This window comes from Mauremys reevesii, linkage group 8 (genome assembly GCF_016161935.1).
Source record: "Mauremys reevesii isolate NIE-2019 linkage group 8, ASM1616193v1, whole genome shotgun sequence".
Lineage (NCBI taxonomy): Eukaryota > Metazoa > Chordata > Testudines > Geoemydidae > Mauremys > Mauremys reevesii.
In genome coordinates, this window is record NC_052630.1 from 34601848 (window position 1) to 34607607 (window position 5760).

Here is a 5760-nt window from a genome sequence, read left to right on the forward strand (position 1 = left end):
GGCTGCAGTTCCCAGCCAATGGGAGCTGCAGGGGCGGCGAGCAGAGCTTCCCTGATGGCCCCTCCACCTAGGAGCCGGATGTGCTGGCTGCTTCCAGGAGCTTCACGGTGCCACAGGAAGCAGCGGTGCCTTTTTGTCCAGGTGTTCTGGTTGAAAACCGGACACCTGCCAACCCTATGGGTGAAGCTCACACTCATGTTCCATAATAGTAGCAGGCCTCACCCTTGGGCTAAGGGCAAAGGCCCATTGTGCCTTTTGTGTGTGTCCAGAGCCAGGCTCGGGGTGGGCCATCAGGGGGGTCACCAGGGCACCAGCTTCCAGGGGCACCAGATCAGAATCTGGGGGTGGGGTGGGAGTCGCATGCCTCAGCTGCTGTTCATTGGTTGGTTGGTTTTTGCTTGGCCGGCCTGCTCGGTTGGTGGGGGCCAAAAACCATTTTCCACCAGGCCATCCCTGGGGGTGTGCACGCATCTCCCTCTCCTGTTGGCACTACTGACTCTGTTGTCTCATGACGTGCCTCTCTCTATGTGGCTCATGGTGCTGCCTGCTTTAATGATGACTGATGCGACCAGGCTGCCTACAACTGGCCAGCTAGCGAAAGGTTTGGCTGGCATGCTGCTTTCCCTGGCTCCTCCTCTTATGGGTGTGGCTCCGGAAAGGGTGTGAACTTGAGGTGGGTGGGCGTGGCTCTGGGGCAGGGGGTGGTTTGCCCTAGAGTGGTGATAGTAGTAGGGGGAGGTTGCCATTCATTTCTGTGCCCCTTGGTCCTCCCTCCAGGCTCATCACTGGCTCTTTCCCAGTCTGTGCAGCGGGTCTATCTCTTGGTGCAGGGACGTTCCGGGCAGACAGTTCCTCTCCCACCGCCCTCACAGGCCTTTGCAGCAGGGCAATTGCGTACGTGGGCTGTGGCTTTCCTCCCTCCATGCTCTGTCAGTTTAGCTGTTTCCTTTTAGGAGGGGAAAAGGAAGAGGCAAGAGCTCACTTCCTGGAAGGAGAGTGGGGGGCCTGCAAGCAAGGGCAATGAAACTGAGCTGTGTTAGGGCCTCTCCTATAAGATGGCTGCAGGGCGGCAGGTAGGGGGTGAGACTGGATTTCCTGTTTTTGGCTCAGCCTCATCTACTGACCAGAGCATCTCATTGCAGCTCCATGGAGCTGAGGACACAAAAGCATCCTCTAGGGAGAAGTAGCATGAGCGACTGGGTCTGGGAAGCCCTCTATAGCTCGTCTCTGAGCCTGGCATGGCGCTGCCCACGCCCACATTCCCTCTGCCCCAGAAAGCCTGATCCTGGAGAGCAGTGACGGCTGCCTCTCCCGAACCCTGTCCTTGGGAGTCTGTCCCACCGCCCACTTGCTGCCCTCTTCCTAAACTCTCTCCCGCTGGCCTGGCTAGCTCTGTGGCCTGTCATCTTCCGAGGCTGTGAATAATTCACTCCCTCTGGCCAGGCTGTTTCCTTGCAGGTATTTATAGCCTGTGATCATGTCTCCTCTGCGGCGCTCTCTTAGGTGGTGTAAATTTAGCTCCCGCAGTCTCTCGCATGCCTTACTCTCTAGTTCTTGCAGCGGGGTTTTTTGTCCTTCTTTGTATTTGCCTTTGGCTTCACTGTGGCCTTCCCAGGCAGTAGGGCCGGAGGGCAAGGACAGCATTGAGTCTGGGGCTCTAGCACTGAGTAATGCGTCAGATCGGCAGTGCAGTCACAGCCCAGCCTTTGTTCACACCAGTCGTGCGTTCCCTTCCCGTGCATATTCTAGTGGGCAAACGTTACTAGTGCGAATATTCACAAAAAGCTCCTTTTCAGTGTGAATGTCCCACAAATTGAGAATTTCACACTCCGCTAAGTCATTTCTGATCTCATTGGCCCAGGGCCTGCTCCAGGCACCAGCGGAGCAAGCATGTGCCTGGGGGAGCACATACTAAGGGGCGGCATTCTGTCCATTCTTGGGGCGGCAGAGTCTGGGCAGCTTTTTTTTTTTTTTTTTTTTGTGCTTTGGACGTTCAGGCGCGGCAGTCCGAGCCACTTTTTTTTTTTTTTTTTCTGCTTGGGGCAGGAAAAATGTTAGAGCCGGCCCTGCATCAGCCAGTCCTATACATCTCCCTATCCAGGAACATAAATAATACCAGTGACCAACGTACCTGGCCGACCGGGTGGCAGTTGTGAATATTTGCCATGAGCTGCTGGCTAACAAGGTGTGGAACAAGAATGATTCGCTGAAGAAAGTCGCCAGAGAACTTTGAACGAATCTGAGAAATTCACAATCTGTTCACAGACAATTCACCAACAGAAAGGGGGGAGGCAATTGGAAAAATAAACATATTTTCCCAGTTCTAACTGAAATGCAGCCACTTCTGGGGTGGAACAAAGCAGCTGTTTAACATTCCCAGGACAGTGCGGGACAGGAAGTGACCCAATTAAATTAATGTAGAAAGCTAGCTGGGCGAATGTAGCTACTCAAATTGAAATCCCTCTTGTGAGAAAAGTGCCAAGTGATTGTTAATGAGCCCAGTGCGCAGGCCCTTGAGGGGGTGTCCCATCCAAAAGCTATCATTACCAGCAGGGCTCAAGCCTGGTTTGCAGGGGGCAGTGTGACCAGCCTGGGTATTACAACAGCTGCCTTCCGTTCCACAGCTGCCACAGACTTGGGATGGGAGCTGCCCTGCACCGTGCCTCAGTTTCCCCACCATAAGATGGGTTAATAAAGCTGTCCCTCCCCTTTCAGACATGTTCTGGGCTCTGTGGGTGGAAAGCCCTCTCTGCACAGCACGTTTGGGGTAACGAGCGCTGGGTGGGACTTTTTCGACCAATCATTTTTTCGTTGAAATGGAACTTCTCGAATTAGGATGAAGAGCTGAGCTCTTGAAAATATTCGCAAACCAAAAAAGCCAAACAAAAACATCTGGGGTCGTGACGATGTTTGAGATTTTGGCATTATGGCCTGAATTGAGAGGGGGAAAAACTGGAAACACTTGGCAGCTGCTTCCCAGCTGTAACGCAAACATGTTGGAGAAAAACGTAGGTGAGTTTAGTACAAGTGAAAGGTGCCGGATTGAGAGCCGAATGCTGGCAGGCTCTGGCTGACTGACCAGACTAATGTACAGTGCCCAGCACAGGCACAGGCGTATCCTTACTCTATCAATTCACTCAGGCCCAGATCCTCAAAGGGGGATGTAGGTGCCAACTCCCACTGATGTCAATGGGAGTTAGGTACCTCAAAACCTTGGAGGAGCTGAGCCTTAGAGGTACCATGGCTCTAGAGCTCAGCAGACCGGCTCCCGCTCAAAGTCCGATGGGTTTTTGGCCTCTGGATGCTGCTACTGGGGGAGTTGGTTTTTATGGCGTGTCAAGAGGGTGACTGAGAACATTGCCTCACAGGCTGGCTGACGAGCAGCCGCTAGCAGGGCTCTGTGCAGGCCAACAGGATCGGGACCTTGAGCCACAGAAATGGAAGGAGCTGCCCAAAGATGCGGTATCCGCTCACCCTAGCCCCGGAGCTGAGGGGACCATGCGGCATCGATCCAGCTTGCCGTGCCACGCTCAGCACCAGGGGAGTTGCGGGCTGTGTGTGCTGTGTGGAATGGGCTGGACACTGCTCGAAGAGAGGAGCAGGACCGGGGCCGAGAGCTCAGCTGTAGTGCCCAATACTCACCATTCAAACCGTACCCTGCCGTGAAGGGGTCACAACTCCTTTCTGGAGCCTGTGACTCTGTGGGATGACAACAGTACAGGCAGCATGGCCTTGGGGTTACGGCCCTGGCGTGGGGTTTAGGAGAGTTGGGTGCAATGCCGCTTGGCGTCAGATGCCCTGTGAGACCAAGACCCTCAAACCATTTATGTCAGGGGGAGTTAGGAGCCTAAATACGCTGGTGGATCTGTGCCTCCATTCTCCATCTGTGAAATGGGACAAGAACCTTTCCTCTGTCTGCTCAGGCTGCCAGCACCCAGCGGGGATCTCTTGGCCAGCACCCAGCGCAGTGAGGCCATTGGTTGGCTAGTGCTTCTAGATGTGACTGTAATAAGAGCCCCAGGTTTGTATTCAGGGAGCTCTCATGCCCAGACGAAGCCCTTGGGGCAACAAAAATGATTAGGGGTATGGAACAGCTTCCGTATGAGGAGAGATTAATAAGACTGGGATTTTTCAACTTGGAAAAGAGATGACTAAGGGGGGATATGATTGAGGTCTATAAAATCATGACTGGTGTGGAGAAAGTAAATAAAGAAGTGTTATTTACTCCTTCTCATAACACAAGCATTAGGGGTCACCAAATGAAATTAATAGGCAGCAGGTTTAAAACAAACAAAAGGAAATATTTCTTCACACAATGCACAGTCAACCTGTGGAACTCTTGGCCGGAGGATGTTGTGAAGGCCAAGACTATAACAGGGTTCAAAAAAGAATAGATAAATTCATGGAGGATAGGTCCATCAATGGGCTGGAACAAGGGCTGTACCAAGGGAAAGGATTGTGCCCAGATTAGGAAGGCGTCCAGTCTGTGAAAGAGACTTATTGAAACATCTCTGAGGGTGAGATTTTATCTGTATTCAGTTTTATTACTGTACTAGGCTTAGACTTGCATGTTTCATTTTATTTTGCTTGTTAATTCACTTTGTTGTGTCTGTTACTACTTGGAACCACTTAAATCCTACTTTCTGTATTTAATAAAATCACTTTTTACTTATTAATTAACCCAGAGTATGTATTAATACCTGGGGGAGGGGCAAACAGCTGTGCATATCTCTCTATAAGTGTTCTAGAGGGTGAAGCTTTATACAGGGTAAACCGGATTTATTTGGGGTTTGGACCCCATTGGGAGCTGGGCATCTGAGTGTCAAAGACAGGAACACTTCTTAAGTTGCTTTCAATTAAGTCTGCAGCTTTGGGACGCGTGGTTCAGACCCTGGGTCTGTGTTGGAGCAGACTGGTATGTCTGGCTCAACAAGACTGGATGCTGGAGTCCCAGGCTGGCAGGGAAAGCAGGGGCAGAAGTAGTCTTGGCACATCAGTTGGCAATTCCCAAGGGGGTTTCTGTGATCCAACCCATCACAATGGACCTTTGGTCCGACCCAGTATGGCCGTTCTTATAGAATAGGTACCCAGTGCACTGGTTGGGCGCCTATGCTAGCTATGTGCCCAGCCCCATTTCCATAGGGGCGGTGTCTGAGGTATTTCTCCTCCCTGTGTCCCTGGGAGGCTGGGCAGGGATCTCAGCCCCTTTGTGGCTGGGCCCCAGGTCAGGTGGGAGTGTGGGGCAGAGCCAGGCACTAAACATGGGTCTTGGGCTGGTGCCCAGCAGTGTGCCCATCCTCCCTCTCCAGCTGTACCTTTAAAAACCGGTGCAAGAAATCAATGCCCTGTGTCGGGGCATGCGTGTTCCCCAGGCTGCGTGGCATTGCTGGCAGGGTTGTGCATGCAGACCCTGGGACTGGGCAGCACCACGGGCACCCCCAATATTATCCTCCATGCTGGGTACATCTGGGTACCAGGAGCCCAGAGATGCCTGCTGGGGTGAGGGCAATGGGCATGGAGTGGGAGTCCTGTCAAGCCAGACTATAGGCAGTGCTGTACAAAAGCCAGTGGCCACTTCTCATGGGTAAATGTCTTTGTGGCCTCCTGCACTGGGCTCCCCTCCCCGGCTCCAGCTGCCTGGGGGCAGCCCCAGCCATGGCAGAAGCTCCCTGTGAAGTCCATAAGGTGACCTTTGCCCTCTGAATGCCACGGGGGCTGGGCTGGGGATAGCAGTGGGGCTGGGCCTTTTGTGGGGTCGGC